Raw genomic sequence first — 25,091 nt, forward strand, 5'->3', positions numbered from 1 at the left:
AGCTTAAGTGATGTGTCTCAATAAAGATTCACAGTCTCGGAGACCCTGAGGAGCAGTTCTACTCTGCCCTGTGGGGCCACTCGGAGTTGGTGTCAACTTGATGACTGTGGGTTTTAATCTCAATGGATAATGGTGAAATGCGGCTGTCATGAAGGACTCCATATTTGAAATCACTAAATTGCTGGTGACTAGGCTATAACTTGAGGTGAAAACTTCTCGGGGAGATTGGCAAGATTCTGACCGCAGACAGTAAAATGATGGTGAACTTGCCCACTTACACAGTCCCCACCGTACCCCTCGCCCCTTTCCAGAGCCCGCACTGGGCCTCTTCCATTCTACTTACGTGCTCTCCTTCATGCACGTTTTTGTTTTGTGTTGTTTCAGTAGCCAAATTCTATTGGATTAATGATTATAAAAATGGTGCGGTTTCAATTTATTTCCCCACAGAATCATAGCAGTTGTATGCTATCATAGAAATTTGAGGATATAGAAAGATAAAGATAAGAATTGTGAAATCCCACAGAAGATACAATTTTGTGACTTAGGCTAATTACTAGAGTGATTTTAATCAGTTAATCAGAACTAAAGTGGGAAGTGGGAGGTATTGAAAGAATGGAGGACATTCTTTTTTTTTTTTTTTTTAGAGGTGAAATTTAGGTTTAGAAAGAAGCTTACCCCTTTGGATTCCTTGTCCCTCAGAAATAAATATTGGTCTGAGTGGCTGAAAAAGAAGGAAAAGTAAAACTGAAGTGGACTTGGAGTCTTTAGTAACGTACAAGTTCATTTCAAACATAGAAAAAAAGAGAAGCTTATCCAATAATAATGTTCAGACACCGAACTACAGGCCTCTCTAAATATCTGGGAGTTCAGCTGGAGACTCAGTTCCTTTCCTCCATCTGTCCTCTCCTGTCATGCACATGGGAAAAGGCCCTGGATTTCTCTATCCATCTGCCTAGTAAGTCAAAAACAGACCATGGAGCCACAAACTAAACTTTCTGCTATAGGAGGCCTGGCATTCTTACGTTACCATGGCCGAGTCACTGCTGAAAGAATGAGACAGGAAACACTGTCAAACCTATGCTTAGTTTGTGGAAACTAATCAATTTTTCCACATTAGGTTTTATTGAGAGTTTTGTAGTGCCTTTGGAAACCTAGCTCACAAATCCATGGTATCTGCTAAATCATATTTAGGCATGCAAATGCAGAAGACTGAACATGGCACTTCTTGCTATGGTCTTTGGAACCCTGGCCAGAGGGCTGCGTATTTGTTTTTAAAGTCATTTTATTGGGGGCTCATACAGCTCTTATCACAAATCATTTTATTGGGGGCTCATAGAGCTCTTATCACAAATCATTTTATTGGGGGCTCATACAGCTCTTATCACAATCCATGCATACATCTCTGTGTCAAGCACATTTATACATTTGTTGCCATCATCATTTTCAAACCATTTTCTTTCTACTTGAGCCCTTGGTATCAGCTCCTCATTTTTTCTCTCCCACTCCCACACTCCCTCCCTCATGAATGAACCCTTGATAATTTTTATGTTATTATTTTTTCATGTCTTCCACTTATACTGACTGATGTCTCCCTACTCAACTTTGCTGTTGTCCATCCTTCTGGGAGGGAGTTATGTGTACGTTATTGTGATTGGTTCCCCCCACCTTCCCCATACCATCCTGGGATGCATACTCTCATTATTGGTCCTGAGGGGTTCATCTGTTCTGGGGTCCCTGTGTTTCGAGCTCTTATCTGTAGCAGTGTACATTCTTTGGTCTATCTGGATTTGTAAGGTTGAGTTGGGGTCATCATAGTTGGGGGGAGGAGGCATTAAAGACCTAGAGGAAAGTTGAGTGTTTCATCGGTGCTAGACTACACTCTGACTGGCTTGTCTCTTCTTTGTGACCCTTCTGTAAGGGGGATGTCCAATTGTCTACAGATGGACTTTGGGTCTCCACTCTGCAGTCCCCCTCATTCACATGGATATGTTTATTTGTTCTGGGTCTTTGATGTCTGATAACTGATCCCTTCAACACCTCATGATCACACAGACTGTTGTTCTACTTCTATGTGGACTTTGTTGCTTCTCAGCTAGATCACTGTTTGTTTATCTTTAAGCCTTTTTGATCCCAGACACTATATCTTTTGATAGCCAGGCACCATCACCTTTCTTCACCACATTAGCTTATGTACCCAGTTTGTCTTCAGCGATCGTGTCAGGAAGGTGAGCATCACAGAATGCTGGGTTATTAGAACAAAGTGCTTTTGTGTTGAGGGAGTACTTGAGTAGAGAGGCCCCAGTGCCCATCTGCTACCTTAATACTTAATATATAAATATATGTGCATAGATCTCTTTCCCTGTTGTTATATATAAATATATTTACATGGGTATATGCCTGTATTTAGACCTCTATAAATGTCCTTTGCCTCCTCATTCTTTCCTCTGTTTCCTTTGACTTTCCTCTTGTCCCACTATCATGTTCAACCGTCATTTGGGTTTCAGAAATTCCTCTCAGCTACATTGCCCTTGATCAAGCTCTACCAGGCATCCTATACCCTCCTTGCCATCGATTTTTAAATCACTTGTTATTCCCTTGTCCTTTGGTTAGTTAACACCCCCTTTCTTTTCCCCAGCTTCCCCCTCTCCCTTGCCCACCCCAGAACCATCTTTCCCATTGTTTTCTCCTCAGGATTGTTTATCCCGTCTATCTGATCTAGATAGATGTCCAGAGACAATAATAAGCACAAAAATAAGACATAGCAAAACAAAGCAACAAAAGAAAACAAAAAAACCAAATCACCAACAACAAATGACAAAAAAGAAAGGCTATAGATAAAGGTCTGTTTGTTGACCTTTAGGAGTGTTTTCCAGTCAAGTCTGATAGGGTGCAATGCCCTGGCCCCAAAGTCTATTTTTGGTATTCCTTGGGGACTTCCCGTTCTGCTCCCCTTGACGCTGTGTTGCACACTGGTAGTGTTTCGTCCCAGTGTGGTGGGGTTAGACTGGGCACAATTCCTGCACTGTGTCTCCAGTGTGTCCTGTGTATCGCTATGGGTCAGTGAGGGATGTCCTGTCTCATAATGGGGCTGGCCCTATGGTCCTCTCTGTGCATTGGCTGTTCTGAGCAGGAATATCGTCTTTGAGGCTTGGTGGGCCAGGATGTATGCCACTCTCTCTCCTTCCCCCTTCATTTGCTCTTGTGTGAGCTGATCAGACGTGCCACTCTCCCTGAGCTGCAGCTTCAGTGCTATCCTCTGAAGTGAATTCTTCTGGGGGGAGGCTGGGAGAGGTTGTGCCCACATAGTTGGGATTGGAGCTGGCCCTGCAGACCAGAGGGCTGTGGTGTTGTTGGTAGGGGTATCAAGTCAGTTCTGACTCATGGCAACCGTCTGCATAACAGAACAAGACACTGCCCAGGCCCGCACCATTCTCCTAGTCGTTGCTTTGTGTGAGACCATTGTAGCAGCTACTGTGTCAATCCATCTTGTTGATGATCTTCCTCTTTTTCCTGACCCTCTGGTGTTAGATGCTTATGGCCTACCGAAGAGGCTAGATTGGCTAACCTGCTCATAACGTAAGTAAGGTGTATGGCACCCTTTTGGGATTGGGGCCATGCAGATAAGGTGTGTGGAACTCTAATGAGAGATCGGGTAGCTTGCCACTCCTCGAGGTCTAAGAGGGGATCTTATAACTTCCAAGAAAGAAGATCCCAGAATGGAGCATATCCTTTGGACCCAGTGTACCTGTATTGAGAACTTCCTCATCCCAGGAGATTGTAACACTGGTGATGCTAGAGACAGGGAGGAGTATTGGCGGAGAAACAGCAGCAGCAGCAGAACCAGGAGACTTTCAGAAGACTGGCAAGATATGCCAAGGTGGTCTTCGGAGCTCAGAGTGAGACTGCTGTGATCACCTTTGAGCAGGAGGCTTCCTGTCAGGGAGGTTTGCTTATACTTGGCACCAGAACTGAGTGATTTGGGGGCCCAGGCATATTAGCAGAGTCGGTGCCTCTAGGCATTTATTGATAGACCTGAAAGTCCTTTGTAATACTTGCCAGAGCAGGGTAGAAGTTGAGAGGAGGCCAAGGGTCACAGAGAGAAGTGACTTTAGGCACTACTGAGGCGAGGCTGTCCTGATCCAAGAGTTATGTCCTTTGATATCTCGTTTTTAATCCTGAATTGCTGCCTTCTGCTTCTCTAATATTCCCACAGCCGCGAGTCTTGTCTGTGAGTCCTGGGTGACAATCGGAATGAATGATTGGCCCAGCAGAGGAATGGAGGATGTTTTGAGAGGGAAGGTTGGTGTTAGAATTGGTGAAAAGTTTGGAGGGTGGAGACATATCTGGCCTCTGGCTCAGGAATCAGCACTGGACTGTTGACCTTGGCTCTCCTTTCCTCTTGCGAAATTAACTCAACCCACTGCTGTCAAATTGATTCTGACTTATGACTCTCCATAAGTAGGATTTCCAAGGCTCTGTAAATATTTACTGTAGCAGACAGCCTCATCTTTCTGCTGTGGAGGAGCTGGCAGGTTCAACGCTCACCGACAGCACCAACGGGTCTCCTTTCCCTGTACAGTTAGAGATGCCTCTGCCTTACCACTTTTACACAAATGTAAGTGGCCACTGGATACATAGGAGGCTGTGAGAGGGCAGAAACCATAGGGTAATTAAGCAGAAAGGTCTGGCAGTTAATTTATGCAGCTTCAAAGGCCTTTACATCAGAGACTCAGCGAGTGTGGACTTTTGAGACAGTTGATCTCAAAGACTCTGGTTCTCCCCTCTGCTGTAAGCCATTCCTAAGGAACCCAGTGACACCTGTCATTTCCCACTAGAAAACTTCTGTTACCAAGCTGTATACTAACCTAGCTTAATGAATTTTAGTGGTGAGGGGAGGCCATTCCAGGAATATATGCTTAAAAGATTCTCCTGCATAGTCTGTGTTTCATTGTGAAGTAAGATGGAAGCATCAAATTTTAGGGTGTTCTGAGGACCTGCGACGCAGTCAGGTCAATACACTGAGTGAGTACCAAGAGCTGGCAGACGTGGTTTACCCATGTTTCTACTTTTACGTGGTGGCTTTGGTCAGATCCCTGCAGCTCTTGGGCCCCCATCATTTTAGCCATGACACGTGGGCTTTGGATTGGAAGGTTTCTAAGGCAATTTCTAGGTTTTATTTATGTGTGAATTGCTGGCAATAGGGATCTACCAGGCCAGAACTTGATTGTTTTATTTGCAAATAAAGAGAAGAAAATAAAAAAGAATAGAAACTTTGGAAAAAAGGAGAGGAGAATATTTTACTACTCACCCGTGTTATGTGAGATGCTGTCGGTCTTACACGTGGCCGTGCCACGTGGAGTCTGAGTGACCTGCTCAAGACGCCGTATGTGCGTCTGGACCCACCGCTCAAGTTAGTGAAGAAGCTCCCTGTTTCAGTGGGTTTCAAACAATAGCTGGGATGCAGACTCGCAGCTGTTTGGGCGGCCAGTGTATAATTAATTTAAAGTTCTCCATTAGATCAGCCCACGCTCACAATCTCTTCTCCGTAGGAAGTACACCCCACCGGGAGAGCACTTCGCCGCCATCAAGCTGACCCTGTAAGACAGGGAGGAGCTGCCGCACAGGGTTCCCGGCCGCAACTCTGTACAGAAGCAGACTGCCACGGCTTTATCCCATGGGGCTGCTGGTAGATTCTTACTTCCAACCTTTCAGCTAGCAGCCAGCTGCTTAACCAATATGCCACCAGAGCTTGTAAGTGAGCACTTGGCAAAGTATAAAGAGAACAGACAGAGATGCCCTTCCTGTTCTGGGCCCCTAATTCACGAAGTGGAAGCCCAGTAGTCTAATACAGAGCAAGGAGAGGCCACAGGAGAAAGGCTCTAACTGTGGACCTCATGCGGAGCTAGCCACCCCCTTAGAAAGTTATTTTCCCTTCCTTTTCAGCTTCTCTCCCTTGTATCAGTTTCTTTCTGATTCTCTCTCTTTCCTTTAGTATTTCACAGAAATGAACATCCATTTTCAGTGTTTTCCTGTTTGAAGGAGACAGAGTGGTGGGACTGAGAGTTTCTCCTGAGGTGATCGATCGCACGAGAAGTTTCTCACTGACTTTCCCACCTCACACACATACAAGTATAAGAAGGGACAAAGCAATTGCAGTACTTAGGAGTGGTTAGGACATACATCAAAATAAAAATAAACCCAAGAACCTCTTTCTCTATGTAAATTTAAAAGAATTTGGGTGATCTATCACTGCCATTGAGTCAATTCTGACTCATGGTGACCCTGTAGGACAAGGTAGAACTGTCCCTGTGGATGTTCCGGGACTAGAAAGCCTCATCTTCCTCCCAAGGAGCGGGTGGTGGTTTAGAACTGCTAACTTTGAGGTCAGCAGCCCAACTCCTAACCCTACTGTATAAAACTAGGATAGCAAATATGTATTATGGATAGCCATATTTTATTTACTGTTCTCAAAGAAGACAGAAATTCACTGGTCCCTTTATTAACTACCTATATGTGTACAGGTCAGTTTGTGGCCACCTTACCTACACCATCACCATGAAACACAGAAATGCCCATCCATTCCGTCTTAATTTATTGAGATTTGTTTTCCTTTTTTTTTTGACACTTGATTTTGTGAATGAAAGTTAAATGCCCCAAACAGTAATTTATCATAGTGCTTGTATTAATTATCTCCGTGATTGACAGGCCCTCCAGAATGAGGACTTGCTGCTATGGTGCCCAGGGAGGGCACTCAAAGAGCTCACGAGCAAGCGCCAGCAGATGCAGGAATCGGAAGGAGTTCATCTCAGTGTTCCCTCAAGGGCAGCATTTCGCTTGTGCTCACCTACCTGCCTTTCATATGTTTCCTTCTACTGCCAAGTGCTTGGTTGGCTCTGTCTGCCTTCGTTTGAGATCAGGAGACAGACTTTAAATATTGTAGGTCCTGCCTCTGTGACCAGTTCTGTCCTTGGGGTAGATTCACACCCTTGACCGAGTTACTGAGACAGAGATTTTCTTACATGGGAACTCACTCTGGACTAGACCAAAGTGACAAGCACCTATGTTCTACCATTTAGAGTTTACCACTGTAACATTTCCCCTGGGGAGCTTCGGAGGGCAATTGCAGAGAATTCTTCTCATGTACAGTCTGGAGAATATGGTGTCATTAAGATATAATTAAAAAATAATGACCCAATCATTCAAAAATTGCATTAATAACTTACATGATTTTCTCGATAATTAACTCTTATGAAAATAAAAAATGAGAATAATGCCCTGGTGCCTTTTTAAGATTCAGTGATGTTTTAATTACAGTTTCTCCTAATGTTAAAGTAAAACTATCTCCATTTAAAAATGCCCTTGAAAATAAAGAGGGGAGATGATCACCCATTTTCTTATTTCTACAGCCCATTATCAACCCTGCAACATAGTTAATGTTTGTATTTTAGATTGTCACCTGGTTTGCTTCCCTGCCCCGCACCCACATTTATTCTTTAAAATAATTGCAGTAATTGAATATACGGGGGTTTTTTTGTTTTGTTTTTAAGGTATTTTATTTTTAAAATAATTTTATTGGGGGTTCATACAATTCTTATCACAATCCTGACATACATCCATTGTGTCAAGCACATATGTATATATATGTATATATATATATATTTAAACATTTTATTAGGGACTCATACAACTCTTATCACAATCCATACATACATCTGTACATTCTTTGTCTTCATCATTTTCAAAGCATTTGCTCTCCACTTAAGCCCTTTGCATCAAGTCCTCTTTTTTTCCTCTCCCTCCCCGCTACTCCCTCCCTCATGAGCCCTTGATAATTTATAAATTGTTATTTTTTCATATCTTGCCCTGTCCGATGTCTCCCTTCACCTCTTTTCAGTTGTCTGTTCCCCAGGGAGGAGGTCACATGTAGATCCTTGTAATCAGTTCCCTCTTTCCAATCCACTCACCCTCTACCCTCCCAGTATCGCCCCTCACACCCCTAGTGAATATATATATCCTATTTTTAAGGTTATTTAAAAGTGTTTTTCATTTTACTGCATGGTTTTTCATACCTTGTTTTTTAGTGAATTGTTTTTACATCTTGGTGATATAATATTCTTTCAACTATATTGTTATATGCTTATAGAGTAGTTGTTCTTTTACATCCATTCATTACCTTTTATTAGTTAACTGAACCTACCTCTCCTTGAAGCTTCTTTTGGCAACTGAATTGTAAAAATATGATATTTTAGAATCAACATTTTGCACAAGAAAATATGAAGCCTTTCTATAGTAAATAGAAAAATTTCAATACCCACTACATCAGGAAAAAGAAAGTAATACTTTTGCAGTGTTAATATTGCTTTCAGGGGAAAAAATAAATTAATTCTATATCTGATAAATTTCATAGTGAACTCAGACAAAGGAGAATGGGAGAGCAACAGCCAGCAATGGCGGTTTGGTAACAAATAGAACACTTAAACAGAGCTGCCAATCTGCCGTGGGGTTGGGGTGGGGTGGCCTTTGACTGCGTGGAATTGTTCCTGGGGGATGCACATGCAGCGACAAACCACAGTGAAAATCAGAGCCAAGATGAGAACAGAAAATGAATTGTAGTTATGAATGGCCTCTTGTTAGTGAAAATGTTTTCAGCCTGGTGTTTTTTAATGCTCCTTTAAAAAAATGCATTTTTAAAGTAGCTTTTATTTTAAATGAGAAAATCTTATCTTGAATGAAGCTTTCTGGTTATAATAAAATATGGTCTTAAAGCCACAGCAAAAATGCTTGTTCTTGTCTCTGAGCACAAACATGGCTATGCCTTCTGCCTGGATGTGCTTGTTTGTTACATGGCTTCAAAAAGTGGTCACAGATTTTTAGCAATTGTGGAGGGTTGGACTCACAGAGTGAAGACAACCCAGGAGTAGGCAGCTGTCCTTGCTCTCCTGCCCAAAGCTGTATAGCTAGTTCTCTCCTACTAGGGGAGGTGCTGGGACCACAGCCAAGGAGGCCTAATTCCAGGGTTCTGGTGTCAGTTTTGTGATCTCTGAGCTTTGGGTCCTCATATCTGCTGGAAGCAGAAATGGACTAGGGACTAAGGGTCCATGGAGATTTTTTCTCTTTCTGTGTTAGGCATGGTTCTCTAGAGAAACAAAACCAGGACACTCATGCATGTGTGTGTATATAAAAGGAACATAACAGCTAATTAGTCCAATACAGAGGCTTCAGTTCAACTCACTTCCATGAAAGAGTTAATATGCTAGAAATCCTTCAACCTCACGTGGGCAGCCGGGTCCAAGGTCAAGGAAGCAGACAGTGGAGTCCTCCCTAGGGAAAGGCAAGCAGAGTCTGCCCACAGGTAGCAAACAGCAGAGTGGGTCACCAACAATCAGTAGCCCCGGAACTTAGTGAAGCAGGCCTGGATGGGATATTGAACACAAGCAATGCAAGACAATAGGATCCGCCAGCATCAAGCTCAAGCGATGTATTTGGAGAAGCAGGTCTCACAGGAACATCAAGCTCTAATGACAGGATGCACAGGTTGGCTGGGAGCACAGGTAGTGTAGCTCACAGGTTGAGGCTGAGAACTAGCTAAAGCAGCAGCTTACTCTGATCACCAGAGAGAGGGGGGTGGCCTTGAAGAGCCATTTATCTCTTTGTTCTCCAATCAAACTGTGACCTGATCCTTCACACATTTGTATTGACCAGATTGGCACATAAACATAACTGTCACATTGTCCTTCCGTTCGCTTGCCCCTATCCTTTCATTTCCTTTTTTTTTTTTTTTACTTCCTCTCTTTCCTCTTCCTTTCCATTGAAGAACTCGAGTACCCAAAAAGGAGTAGTAGGTTGATGAGGAATCTTGAATTCAGGTGGCCAGCATTATTTATTTTGGGACCACTGGGGGTCAGGTAGTATGTTAAACCATGAAGAAAACTTAATGAAAAAGACAGACATCCTTCTGGCTTTATGAAGCTTACAGTCTGATCGACAAGAATGATCATAAAGTAAGCATCTAAAGGGTTAAGAAGGGAAGATCCAGGATAATTAATTACCAGAGAACACTATCATATCCAGATGATAAGCGTTCCCTAAAACAAATTCCAAAAACATGTCTAAAGAGCTGAAGGCTGTTCACAGCTTTGGAAGCCGGAAGGTAATGGGGATGGCTATGTTGAAATTCAGTGGTTGGCAGAGAGCCTTAAGCTATATTAGCAGGTTAAAATCTGTTCTGAGGCAGACCTTTTAAAAAAGGAAGACAGAATAGCCAGATCGACATGTTTGTGATACCAGTTTTCTTAGGGTAGCTGTAGATTGGAATGTTTAAGGTTGGAAGCAGAGCTGAGATGCTAACACTAACAGCCCTCAGCAGCGGGCCCAAGCACACCAGTGACCATGAGGGTGACACAGGAGGAAACAGACTTGTGTTCTGTCATGCACACTGCCTTAGGAATTGGCGCCAACTCCACAACTGACAGGGAGCTGCGAGGGTGATCGAGAAGAACAACAGGGAAGGAAAAAATGAAAATGGATTTTAGTGATGTGTTACTCTTGTGCTCTGGAAAATAGGCAGGAATCTAGGGTGGTCCCAAGATATCTGACTAAAATGGTTGAGGTGCCATTTTTTACTCAAAAAAACCAAACAAACATAGAAAGACAGTTTGGGATCTTTGGAGCCCTGCTGGCGTAATAGGCTGTGTACTGAGCCACTAACCACAAGGCCAGCAGTTCGAATCTACCAGCCGCTCCTTGGGAGAGAGATGAGGCTGTCTGGGCCTGTAGAGATTAAAGTGTTGGGAGCCCAGAGGGGCACTTCTCCCGTTCTCTACAGGGCTCTGTGGTTTGGAAGCAACTCAGTTGCAGTGAGTGATAGCACAGATGATTAAATATTTAGTTACTACCCTGAAGGTTGATGGTTAGACTCCAGGCAGAGATCCATCAGGAAAAAGTGATCTACTGTAGAAAATTCACCCACTTAAACCCCATGGAGCCCGACTTTCCTCTGACACACTTAGAGTTGCCATGAGTTAGAATTGACTCGATGGCAACTGATGTTTGCTTTGGAAATAGAAGTTCCGTTTGGGCCTGCTGATTTTGAGATACTTCTTGAACAATTGAGTGGAGATGTCTAGTGAGCTGTTGGAAGCCCCAGAGAGCTATCTGGACTAAAGATTTTTATTGGGTTTCATATAGATGAAGAATGAAGCCGTGCATGAATTTCTAGATTAGAAATAATCTTTATGGAATAAGCAGAAGGTGAGGCCAATACAGGAGACTAAAGCGGGCAGCCAGTTAGATGGAAGGGAAGTCACGGAGTACAGTGTCAAAGATGCCAGAGCAAGATCTCACCAAGAGGTGAACCTGAAGAACTGGGTTGAGAATTATCCATTGGCTTTTGCAGCAAGGGAGTTCCTCGGCCACCCTGGTGAACCTTGCTGATGGCAGATACCATGTGGAGGTAACTGGGCAAAGATAGTGTGTGTCTGGTGTCCTTGGGCTGGGAAAGGGTGAAGGGAGAGGATGTAGCTGAAGGAGAGTCTTGAATCTATTTCGATGCTGAAGGAGTAGGGGTGATGTTTGAAAGAGCAGGGTCTCTCAGAAAATAAATCGGCTTAGCTTTCCATAGGAGTTGGGGTGACTTGTCAGTTTTAAGAAGAGGGAGGAATTTCCCTACTTGGCAGAAAATTGAGAGAAGTTCCTTCAGATAGCATTCTGGTGAAGAAACGTGAGGGGCAGTGGGGAGTGGAAAAGTCTTGATACATTTGTATGAGATGAAGCTAGAGAGCAATTGCTCGAGAATTGCTGGGCAGCATGGGGCGTCTAGTAGAGTTTGGAGACTGGGAGTCCATCTGGCTGTTCTGAAAGGTAATGCTATCTATTTCTCTACATGAAGACTTACTAATCCAGGTGTCGGCTCAGAAATGATGGGCAAATGAACTTATGGAAGTTGTGTTTTGCTACAAAGGGAGTGCCAGCTTATTGATGACAAGCAATCAAGCTCACTGCCATAAGGGTGGCAACTCAGGATGGTTTCAGCATTGGACTACGGCACCAAACTAAGCAGGCTAGCGAACTAGAAGACACCAGGGAGACTGATAGGAAGAAGGTATAAAAAACACCCCAAATCAAACCCTCGTGGCCTTTGAGTTGATTCTGACTCATAGTGGTCCTATAGAATAGGGGGGAACAACTCCTGTGGGCTTCCAAGACTGCTTTCTGGGAGTAAAAAGTCTCATCTCTCTCCTGAGGAGCAGCTGCTGGTTTTGAACTGCTGCGACTAGCGGTGGGAAGCCAAGTGACTGAAAGGAGGGTATTGAATTGAAGAGGAGTTGTAGAAGGAGCATCCATCTGCTCATTGTTGTCCTGCAGCTCTGAGGATGGAGGCATCCATATATGAGTCTTTTGAGGCTGCCTGAGATGATAGAGCTCATGAACTCGTGTGTTGAGCATAAGCAGAGTAACCGCTAGAGCCAAAGCTGACCTGCTCATGAACTCTTGGCTACACTGGTTATATCTGTAAGGTCAATAATGGGTATGTATCTGCATATGTTGTCCAAGCTCATTTGAACAGGAGAAAGACCAGGTACAGTTTCCCCACTTGCAACTGTAGGGCCTCTCACCTGTTGGTTTTCGATGATGATTCACATGGTGGAAAGGCCTGGTATAAGCCCTACACAGGTCTAATAATGGCAGGTGTAGGACCTTGAAATCAGAGGTCTTCTGGGTTCCCCTTCCTGCTCTGTGCTTCTTGGAGCAGGTGTGGGCTTCCCATCATCTTCCTGGGAGTCTGGATGACCTATCAGAGGCCAATACTTTTCTGTTGGTTATAGGTACAGTTGGGGTCCCAGAATAAGCCATTGTTGGAGCCCTAATGTAGGGCATTGGGGTTACATTGGGAGTGGAGCTTGGTTGGTCATTGGACGGCATTTTTAGATTCCCACCAAAAGTCAAGGGAATCATTGGATTTCTTGAGGACACCATTTGGGACCCATTAGGAATCCACTGAGGCTGGGAGGAAAATGCTCCTTGACTGGAAATCATCTGAGAAAGTGTACAAGTTACTTGGGGGCAGTAGCTCACACCATGCTCAGTCAGTGACCTGTTGAATGGTAGCCTCACTTTACCCAGATTCTGCCCTGGGGCCTCGGAAGTCACCAAGAGAGTCCTGGTCAACTCTGCGCCCTGCAGAAAGTGTTTCAAATCTTCCAGAAGATGAAGAAATGTCCAGAAGGGACACTGACTGATCAGAAACCACCTGTGGCTCAGCTCCTTGGCCTCCTCTTGAACAATCGCAGCCTTGAATCCGCAGCAATTCGGGTGTGTGAGGGTCCTACTTCAGACCGGAGCTTGGCCCATCATTGTGGCCTCGCAGCTAGGGGCTCTCTCCCGGTGCCCCCATGTCACAGTCACTGTCCTCAGCTTGAGCAAAGTACAGACATGTATAGGCACGCACAGGCAAAGGACAGTGAGAGGGTACAGACCTGTCACTGTAGAACTCTTTTATTGCACTTTGCTTTATTGTGCTGTGCAGATATTACATTATTTTACTAATTCAAGGCCTGTGGCAACTTGGCACCAAGCAATTCTATCTGGGCAGTTTCCAAAAACCCATGCTTCTCTTTACGTATTGGGGATTTTCACGGTATTTCACACTTTTCATAATGCTCTTGCACACTTCATGTTGACTATAGTAGAGAGGAAACATGATTTTTATCTGCACTTGTTAGGTGCCTTTAAGTAGGTTCTGACTCATAGCGACCCTGTGCACACACAACAGAACAAACGTTACCCAATCTTGTACCACGAGCCGTTTACATGCACATGGAAACAAACAAATGTGGCTTGCTTCAGGTGATGCTTGCCTTATTGCAATCATCTATGACTGAAGCCGAACTATTTCTGAGGTTGGCCTCTAGAGGGAGCAAGGGTCTCACTGAGCTCTTAGAACATATCCCTGGGAGTAGCTGACAGAGGAAGGAAAGGGATTCTGACATGTTGATTCTATAAGACAGAGTAGAACTTCCCCTTTGGTTTCGAGACTACATCATTACAGGAGTAGACAGCCTCATCGTTCTCTCAAGGAGTGCCTGGGGGCGTTGAACCACTGACCCTATGGTTAGCAACTCCGTGTGTAATCCACTGTGCCATCCGAGCTCTTTGTGTGGGCAGGGCACAACGTCTACATGTATGGTTTCAGAGGGCATGATGACCAGGTCGAAAGTGTGTTCGAGGAGTGAATACGCCAGTCAGCGTGCAGTTAACGAGAAGCTGAGACCATCAAAAAGGAAAGACTACGGAATGTGGAAACGGAGGTTTTTGATGGATGGAGACTGAACTCATTTGTTGACTTCCAGTTTGGGAGTTGAGAGGAAGGTCTGTGAATGAGAGGAATCTAATTATTTAACAAGTGGTTATCAAGTGCCACTTTGTAGCAAGTGTCTTTTGGTTTCTGTGCTAGACATACGAATCAGGTAAAGCTATTGATCTCATGGGCTTTCGATTTAATAAGGTAGGGGCGGGGGCGGGGGCTGGGGAAGAGCCCAACACGTGTACCAGATGTTGCTGAGGGCTGCAACAACATAAAATCCAGAGGACGGTGAAACAGTGCTGGGGATAGGGAGTGATGAACGGCGTGGTAACTAAGCAACCAGATGGCTGGATGCATTATAACTGAGCACTTCACCGTGAATGTCAAGTGAGGGGAGAGCGCCTCACGTGGAGAAAGCGGTGCCCAAGCGTGGAGGCAGCAGCAATTGGTTACTTAATTTCAGTATGCCGAGGGGAAGTGGGGGGCGAGCGATGGGAAATAATACTGCCCGGTTGTTTTGTTAGCTCCTGGAAAACACACACACACACACACACACACACACACACACACACACACACACACACACACACACCACGAGGGCTCCACCCATTCCATGGTTTAATGAGACACAGCCTTTCTGCCCCCAGTGAGGAGGCTGGAACAATTCAGAGGGGCTCCCAAGGCAAATGTGCAGTTTGTCATGGATTGTGGGCTGTAGTTCAAAAATATTTAATTGCCAGAGGGGCCCTGAGTCTTTTTTTTGTTTGTTTCCCCTGAAAAGGGTGCAGTAGGCTAATAGATTTGAGAAGCTCTGGAGCAGAGCAATGGCTCTGGTTAGGAGCATAGATGGCTGAGGTGTTGAGCAAAGACAGAAGCTAGAAAGATGGAGGAGGAGGTTCTTGCCATGGTCCACGCAAGGTGACAGCAGATGGCTCAAGAAGGCAGATGGAAGCAGGTGGGGAGTTCTTGCATTCTGGTGTTTTCTGAAGGAAGAGCAATGCCGAGACTCTGGCCAGAAAGTTTTTGTCACCAGATAAAATGCAGTTTTTGTGTATTATCTGTTTGTGTGTGTGTGTGTGTGTGTTGTGAACTTTGGAAAGTCTTTCATTTAGACTTTTACTGAGGAAGATTGTACTTTCGCAAAGAGAAGTATGAACTCTTTTCAGAGGTTCTCTTTAAGAGAAGTGACAAGTCGGCAGCCGCATACCAATGTCTTGGTACTTAGTAGAATGCATTTTTTCAATAACACCGAAGAAATTTAGCTGTAGCATGCTTTATTGCAGACTTTGCCCATTTCTGTTTGTGTTTGCCATGACCTCTTCTGCCCATCTGCAAAAGACATGTGTTGAGGTCCTACTGTGTCTCTTGGGCCTTGGACTGAGTACTGTTATGCACATTAGATGGACTTTCCTCATGCTCACAACAGCTTTGGAGGGAAAAGGTCTTTGGGTTTTATTATTCTGTTTCACACACGTGAAACTGAAGTCACATGGTCCAGAAAGGGTAGAGGGTAGCATATTTAAACCCACCCGTCTCTCTCCAGAAGCCATCCACTTAACAACTCCTACATACATACCACCACTGTTCAGCAACTAGCATGAGTGTCCAGAGGACAGCAAAATGAGGTGACAGTGAGATATACAGTGTAATGATGTATGCTTCTGTTCAATAGATCTTGATTAAAACTCCATTTGGAGTGCCTAAAATGATTCAACCAGTCTATGTAATTCATAATCTAAATTGTGTCACATGAGAATCTATTATACTGTGTAGGGGAAAGGCCAGCCCCCACAACTAATTGCAGGTTTGATAGATGCAATTGTGCGATTAAATATATATATATATATATATATAGTTTACAATAAAGTCATGAGAGCATGAGAGATAGAAGAGAGTTTGAAATAATGGAGTCAGACACATTTCATGGTAGCATGCTCACCTCAGCCCCGTTTGGTCGTCCACATGCAGATGGGAGACTGGAGGGCAAGAGAGGCGGGGGGAAGGCGGTCAAGGGGAAAGGGAACAGGGGAGTAAGGACCTGAGAAGAGGATGGAACATCTTTATTGCTAACCCAGGCTTATATATCTCTGGGGACGTGCAAGCCCACCCACTAATTACAGGTAAAGACATACGTCACAGGAAGGGGTTGCACTATAGGTTATACAGCAATGAGAGGGGGACAATCTAGGGATCTATATGCAGTAGGAAGGGGAGTAATTGGGGGCACACATGTGACAAAATGGGCGCATCCTGAACTCAGGATGGCAGCCTAACTTTGGATGTCACTGAGCAGGTTTGACCTGTTCTCTGGATCTCCATAGGAACCATTATCTGTAGGGTGTAAACCTCACCTACAGGGACCAAACCTATCACTGCAAGCCTTCGGGGAGATGTAGCCCATTGTCCTTAACAGCAGTGAGTGGGTTCCACCTGTGGTGGAACCAGACAGTTGTCTGGCAACTGAGTGCCTTCAGGGAGGTACTTGACAATCATTTACCATTAGCTGCAAGCAGTGTTCTTAAGTCTAACATGTTTTTAGGGGAGATGACTTGGGAGAAATCCTTCTGTTTCCTACAATACCGAGTGCTGCAAAAAGTATTAAAATATAGACACACAAAGAGAAATTGACTACGCTTAACCTCATCTTGATGAATAATCCTCCAGTCTTTTAAAAAGTCTTTCTTTCCCTATAAAATGAAGTTTTACATGTCATTAGGCAAAATAATACTATCTGTGGTGATATGTTTTAATATTATGAGTTTTTATACACATAGATTACAGGTGTTTTATGTGTGTAGGTTATTGATAATGAGAGATTGATGGGGGTTTTGGTAGTACTCTTTTTGAGATGTAACAATAGGTCATACCGTTCTCTCATTCAAAGTGTGGAGTTCATGAGCTCTTGTATAGTCACAGCATGTGCAAGCAGCTCCAGCTTTAACTTCAGGGCATTTCACACACAAGCCAGCTGTCCCTAGCAGCGCCTCCACTCCACACAGAGAGAGATGACGTCTTAAACTGAATGTAGGTAATTCACCGTCGTTCCTTTGCTCATGAGGAAAACTTTAATTAAAACCAGATCAAGTCTGAATGTAAATTAGGACTGTGTCAACACGAGCACAATTAAAAGGAGCCTTGGGGTGGGATGGAAATGATTCGTGTGTATCACACAAGCTCCATGCCTCTTTCTGACCTGTCCCTTGTGGTAGCCACGAGTCAAAAGCATCCATGTAAACTTGAGTGAATTAGAATTAAGTAAAACGAGCAATGCCGTTCCTCAGTGGCACCAGCGACCATTGTATTGCGTAGTGAAGAACCTTGCTGTCTTCTGAGAACGTTGTATTGGATGGCCCCTTCAGACTACAGGATTTTAAAGATTGGGATGTCAGACAACTTTCTATGTCCTATCTGCCTAGAAACATATAAGATTCACTTGAACATGTTATAGCATAATAGCTAGAAAAGTCATAATTCTTAAGTAAGAATTCTTTCATAACATGTTTTAGAAAGTTATGCTTACATTGGTTAGCTAATAGCTGCTTGTAGGCCTGTGTAAACAATCAGACTCAGTAATTGGTACGTCATTCAAGGCAGTTGTAAGGTAGTCGAGAGGCACCATATACCAAATCAGTCGAATTAGAGCAAGCAGGCTCTATTGGGGAGAAAAACCCAGCCTGGGGGAAGTCCCACGGTCTACGGGGGAGTCGCACCCCAAGCTACAGGGGTGGTGCTTATATGGCCAGAGAACAGGTGACTTGGCTGTTTTGAGTCCATATAAGGTAAAGTAGTCAGAGATTGGGAGATCCAGGTATGTCCGGGTTTCTGGAATGTAAGGTGTCTTCCTGGTTCTGGGTGTATTCGTGCGGGGTGCAGAGCGGCGGGCCATGAACAAAACGGGCCATGAGTGAAAGAAAGAAAAAAACTTGCAAAGCTGCTGACAGGTTTCATAGCCAGCTCTGGCCAGCTCCGCAGGTGTCGGGGGGAGATTCAAGGCCACTTGCTGCTAGTTGTGTCAGCCAGCTCTGGTCAGCTCCGCAGGTGTGTGTGTGAGATTCAAGGCCACTTGCTGCTAGTTGTGTCAGCCAGCTCTGGTCAGCTCCGCGCGGGTGGGGGAGATTCAAGGTCACTTGCTGCTAGAAGCCGGCGTGGCATTGATCCGGCCATGCAGCGGTCCGACTGCCATGGCCATCGACAAGACCATTGTCTGAGTACCGTCAGCTCAAGTTGCTGCTGTTGTTGGTATGAGTCAGTGTCTTCTGTTCAGGAGCCTTGGTGATTACAGAGGAATGTCTCTTGAAGTAATAAAATTCTAGTTTTCTTGGAAAGCTAGAGTTTGCTTTGTCCACAATCCCAAACCAAGTTTGAAGCTGAGTTGAAGGTAGAGGAGGCCGGGAAAGAGGGTGTGGGGGGCACAGGCCCTCGTTTTCCCTGAAGTAAGGTAACCTCTATCCTTGTCGTGGTCGTGTGCCAGGGGGCTGGTTCCCCTCACGGTAACCCTGTGCACAACAGCCCGAAGCGCCGCCTGTCCTGCGCCGTCCTCCCAGTGTCCCTGTGCTTGCGCCCATCCTTGCAGCCACGGTGCCAGCCCATCTAGTTGAGGGCCTGCCTCCTTTTTGCTGTCCCTCCACTTTACTGAGCATCATGCCCTTCTCCAGGGACTGGTCTCTCCTGATGGCATGTCCACAGTAGGCGAGACAAAGTCTCCCATCCTTCCCTTAAGGAGCACTCTGGCTGTGTTGGATCCTAGACACATTTGCGTGTTCTCCCGGCAGTCCGCGGTACTCTCAAGATTCTTTGCCAGCATCATCACTCAAGTGCATTTCTCTTCGGTCTTTATTCGGTGTCCCGCTTTCACATGCATGTGAGGCATTTGAAGGTAGCACAGCTTGAGTCAGGCGTACCTCAGTTCTCAAAATCCCGCCTTGCGCAGCAGATTTTCCTAATGCGGTGCATCCTGGCTTCTCCTGACTGCTGCTTCCATGAGCCTGGATTGTCGAGTCAAAGAAGACCCGATCCTTGAGAATGTCAACCTTTCTCCATTTATCACAATGTTCCCTTTATCCTTGGCCTTGGAGAAAACCCTCCTGGAGCAAAGGAGGGACTTTGGGTTGGGACGTTTAGGTCACCTCTGTGGATTTTTTTGCTGTTGAGTGGGCTTGTCAGACCAGAGGACATTACATGGGAACCCAATATCAAATGCCTTCAGGAGCATGTTCTAGCCCAATGGTTTTCAACCTTCCAAATGCCGCAACAGTTCATCATGTTGTGGTGACCCCCTCCCCAGCCATAAAATTATTTTTGTTGCTACATCATCACTAATTTTGCTACTATTATGAAAGGTCGTTTGACCTCCAAAGAGGGTGCGACTCACAGGTTGAGAACCGATGTTCTAGCCAATCGTGTGGGCGAGCCTGGAGCAGAACAGCTCAGAGAGCTGGCTGGTCAGTTGCTCCGCACTGAGAATCTTCCCACGCTTCCTTACTTATGCTATGACCCTGACTTGTATCCTGTTAGTATAACAAACCGATAGCCATAGTATAATACTGTTCAGGAGTTTCCTAAGCCACTCTAGTGAGTTAATGAAACCAACCACAACGTCCTCCTAACCTGGTGACTAAGGTCAGAGGCGTTCTGCCTGTGGACAGCTGGCATCAGAAACACCGGGTCAGTAGCAAAGAAGGACTATGATTCATGTATCCCTGCTTCTGTGAGTAGGCCTTATGCTGATTCTCAGGCCATGGATGTGTCTTTATCTGTGATTCTTTTCAGTCCTTGTGACATTCCTGCGCCACTTTCCTAGTGTGTCTGCGACTCGGGAAGGCACCCAGAGCAGCCGGCACAACCGGCAGCCGCCCTCAGTGGTCTGTGACCTTTCCTCCTCTTTCAGGTTGTGTCTAGGTCTAGCTTCGAGTTGATATGTTGGTGTACCCAACTCTGCCTCCTCCCTCGCCCTCCTCCTAGCCTAGCTCTGAAGAAATGGTTAGAAGAGGGCCTGGAGAGAGCAATACCTTTTCTATAGATTATCTTTTTTTATCCGACATTCGGCTGTTGTTTGGGAATGTCTCATAGATATACTTTGGAAGAAAGCTGACTCACAGAAAATCACGACTGAAGCATAGTTTTACCAAAAGTATAGATTTGCCCCAAAACTTAAAAAAAATACAATCCTGTTATCTATAATTTATAAGAAATCGCATTATATAAAATGTTTGAACATTTTTTTTTCAATTTTTTCCCCACTGCTGCTTTACCTTAGCAAATGAGGAAAACTGGTTTTTGGCAAATGAGGACATACGTATTTCAAACTACAAGTGTGACAATTGACCCAGGACCAGCTTGTCTTATCCTCACGAGACCCTGGGAGTGAGCTTTGTGACCGTTGCTGTACAGAAGTGGATCTGACTGAGCTTATGCAGTGAACTCTTCAGTAGAGCTCAGCTCCAGACTCCAGATGTAAAGAAAGGAGTTTGTTAAAGACACTCTACATGACACTGCAGTAAGGAATGCATGCTTGCTAGATCAACTCTAAAGATGTCCCAAAGCTGGGATTTGTGAGACTTGACCGATCTCATTTCACAAGTTCAAGGACTTCTGAGGCACTCCCATGGCCCAGCACAGTGTCTGGAATAGAGTGCTCAGTAAATACTTTCCGTATAAAATGCAGACCCTGGTGACGCTCCTCCATGAGAACAGTGACAGCGTAGTACATGCTTTCAGTTTGCCAATTGAGAACTTCTCAAAGGTAAATTCCGGAATGCTCCTTTAGAATCCCTTTGACACCTCATGGGGAGGCAGCAGTTTCTGCCCAGCAGAGGCCTTGCTGGGCGCCCCTCCACCGCCTCGGCCTGTTTCCATGCTTGGCTCCCACCCCCGTCATGTATTAGTGATTTGACAAGCTATTTCTTTCAAAAGATTCTGCTAGAATGTATTATTAATTTAAAAAACCCGAAGGGAAAAATTAAACCTCTTACATTTAAAATGGGGTTCTTTTTCAGAACATTAAAAGCTCATATTAAGGGCTCAAGTAGAAGGCAAGTGTTTTGAGAATGATGATGGCAACAAATGTACATATGTTCTGACACAATGGATGCATATGTGGATTGTGATAAGACTTGTATGAGCCCCCAATAAAATGATTAAATAAATAAATTAAATAAATAAATCCCCCACAAAGCTCATCTGTCCCACGGTCACCCCAGCTAAAAAGACAGTTTCTAAACCATCACAGATACCATAGTTTCTGTAGCTTTGCCTCCCCTAAACATGTCAGTGTCTCCAAATTTTAGGCATGTCTCCAACTTCACCTCCTTCATCTCCAGTTCACTTGTTCAAGAACTGCCGATGCAGCAAGTCTTCCATTGGCAAGACATTGCCTATCCCATCTCTGCACTGCTACCATCTCCTTCCTGTTTCTGCGTCACTGAGCCCAGCTGATGAGCCAGCCTTTCTGATCAGTATCTCCCACCATCCTTACTTCTGCTCTCCCACCCCCTGTTTTGCTGAATCCAACCTTTCATTTTCTGGGGACCTCCACTTAAACAGATGAAAATCACTCAACTGGGTTGAAGGTTACATGTAAAATTCATTCTCTCATATTGAACTTTCAGATATTACCTTACACAATTACTTAAATATTAGATCATTATCCTTCTTAGATTTTTTTTTCCTTTTCAGGAGGAGAATACATAGCCATTTATATCCAAAGACATCTATGTTTCTGCCCCAGGCCTTCTGTCCTGAGCAGGAGACCTGCTTTGATGGGCTTCTATGCATGAATGGAAGCAGCTGAAGGCCATCTCAGTAACAGTTTGTACAGGATGGTGTCATTCCTTGTCTCACCTTGCCCCACCCGCATGGTGCAAGTTAGACATTTCCCACTGGATTTCATTGACCCGATGCTGACCCAGTAATGCATGTAGCTTTGAATCTGAGCAGGTGAGGTCACGAGGGAAGACTGGTCCCTCAGAACAGAGCTGTTGTGGAACAGGGGCACAGGACTCCCCATGTCCTCTGACTTCTTACTAGGCTAGGTTACAAAGGCTTGAGCATCACACCAAGTCTCTCCACCAAAAAGCTCGCAACTCACACCTAGATGTGTACAGTTACTCAGGTGTAAGGTCATTTAATTTTATTTTAGATCTGTATATTCCTCAAAAGCTCCTTCTGAAAATACTGAACTCCTTTGTGACTTACATAGTTTTGGCTCATGCGTCAGGATGGAGAAATGAGGGGAACATGGAAACAATTGACCCCTATCTCTGTAGAAACACAGAACAGCATGTGTCAAGTTGAAACTTTCTGTAGCTGCAACAATACCAACCTTTTTCTTTTCCTTCTCAGATAGACTAGATACATCAACGGAAACTGGAGACGGCCAATTGTTAATACATTTCATGGTTTGCTTGCAAAGTGATTTGGGGCTGATGCTAAGCTTAAGGTCGTTTGTTTCTAGGAAATCATTTTTTATGTGCTCATGCATGCACTCATTCCAAACATTCTGATGTACCCACGGAGGCACCAGTTGCCCTGTGATGTAAAAGAGAATGAGCCCCACCCTGAGCCTGCATCAATGAGCCACTGATTTAACTTTCTGCTGCTCAGCCACAGCCTACCATTATGGACACAGCTGGGTTCCTGTGGTTTTTCTGAGCCTAAAAGGCCACCCCACCCATTCAGTGTGGTGTGCAGACAGTTCTAAGGCTATGAAAAGGGGAGTTTTCCAAATGGTGAGCTTTCTGCTGCCTGCGTTGTGATGATTTGAAGCAGAAAAGGCCCTTTACTCTCTCAGCGGAGTCTCCTTCCTGAGACTGACTCTGGCACACCAGCTTGGTTGTTGCCATTTGAACGTGTGCCTTCACTCCGTTTGAAGCATGCTGGCTACTGGGACCTGAAGTAAGGGCCGCTCTGTTCGCATCTCTCCAGCCAGGCATGCATCATTCTGTGCGCAGAGCCTCTGGAGCATACAGGATCCATCTCTGTAGAAAGAGCTTTCTAGATGGGACAAGTACAACTATACAGAGAGATTTTTTATTGTTAAGGAAAAAGGCATAGTACAGGTGAAGAGTGCTATCCAACCCAAACCACACCCTCCACCATCGATGGAGGTGGCCCTGGGTAGGGTTTCGGACTTTGTCCGTCTTCACAGAAGCAGAGGAGAGCCGCGTCTTTCTCGTGAGGAGAGTAGCAGCATGTGGTTTAACCGTCAGCCTTGCCGTTAGCAGTCCAGGGCTCACCCAGCAGCCCTCCGGGGGCCTGGAAGAGTGCTACTGAGGAGGAGGTTGCCGCAACTCTGCGCAGGACTTGGCATTTGAGATGGGCTTGGAAGGACGGCTGTGGTTTGGGCAAATGAAGTTGGTGTTGTTGATGTTCCCTTACCAGGTGATGGAGCAGGTGAAGAGAATGGAATGAACCAAAAGCAGGAGGAGGGGACCTAGGGCTCAGGGCCCTCACCTTTTGTCTGTTTATTTAGTGGAAGGTTCTGTGTAACGTCTGACAGTGGCTTCCAGTGTACAGAGCAGCTGTAGACCTCGGACTCTCGAGGAGAGCAGACGCCTCTGTAACAGGAGCACCGCCCTCAGCTCTTAGAGGGCTGTGCAGTTTCCTCATTGCTGTGTTTGTGATGCCCAATGTGAAATTACCATGGACAAAGACCAGGGGGGTCTTAGCTTTCCAAAAGGAAAACTGTTGTAAGACGGTTTAATATTCGATATTTTAATTAAATATTTTATTACACATTTTAAAAGCTCAGGTAGATCCGGATGATTCTATTGCCGTTGCATGGCATTTTAATTCCACACTATGCCTCTCTTTCACTGACAATTGTCAAAGAAAATTACTCCAGTGATTGGAGTTTACAGCAATTATCTGTTCTTAAAAATTAGACTTAGCCTTTCCTCTGTGCATGAGAAATAACATGTATTATATGACCAAAACTTTGCCTCCCTGCAAAAGAGCAATCTGGAAAATAATCCACAGTCCCAAGGTGACAAAAGGAACAGGTGTTAGAAGTAATATGTGCCAGTAGTTTTCTAAAAGAGGAATAGAAGCATAGCATAGTCAGGCAGTTAAAATCATTATGTTGAGTGAATATACATTACTGAATTGAACTTCCCTCCTTTTCCATCGATTCTTGATGATGTTATTTTAATATTTAATACTTAAAAGGATTGCTACACAATCATAGAAACTTTAAATAGAAATATCAAAACATGAAGCTATTATTTCTTTTTTTAATCTAGTAGATCATTTTATTGGGAGCTCTTACATATGTCATAACAATCCATACACGCATTATATCAAGCAGACATGTACAATTGTTGGCATCAACAGTTTCTAAACATTATCTTTCTTCTTGAGCCCTTTGATATCAGCCCCTCTTTTTCCCCTCCCTCCCTCCCCCTGCCACCACCAAAAACCCTTAAAATATTATGTATTGTTATTATTTGTGTTAGTCTCGGTAGACTAGAGAAACAAATCCATAGAAACTTACGTGTATAAGAAAGAGCTTTATATACAAGAGCAGTTGAATATTGAGAAAATATCCCAGCCCAGTCCAGATCAAGTCCATAAGTCTGATATTAGCCCATCTCAATCTATAAAGTCCTCTGCAGCCTCATGTACCACATGCAATGATGCCGAATGCAGGAAGATCACAGGCCAGTGGGTGGGAAGCCTTGTGGATTCAGTGGCATTGTAAGCATCTCAGCACTGTTAGGGGTCTCCATGTAGCTTCTCTGGCTCCAGAGGTCTGGCTCCATCAGCCTTCCTCCAGGTGTCTTTTCCACAGGGA

At 44.6% G+C, this 25,091-nt stretch overlaps 1 protein-coding gene across 7 annotated transcripts in view; it reads left to right on the forward strand.

Annotated features, from left to right (window-relative positions):
• ARHGEF10 (Rho guanine nucleotide exchange factor 10) overlaps positions 1–25,091 on the forward strand; it is a 202,501-nt gene that overhangs the window by 40,785 nt on the left and 136,625 nt on the right. The gene's annotated exons all lie outside the window — the stretch shown is intronic.

This window comes from Tenrec ecaudatus, chromosome 8, assembly GCF_050624435.1.
Source record: "Tenrec ecaudatus isolate mTenEca1 chromosome 8, mTenEca1.hap1, whole genome shotgun sequence".
Taxonomy (NCBI): Eukaryota; Metazoa; Chordata; class Mammalia; order Afrosoricida; family Tenrecidae; genus Tenrec; species Tenrec ecaudatus.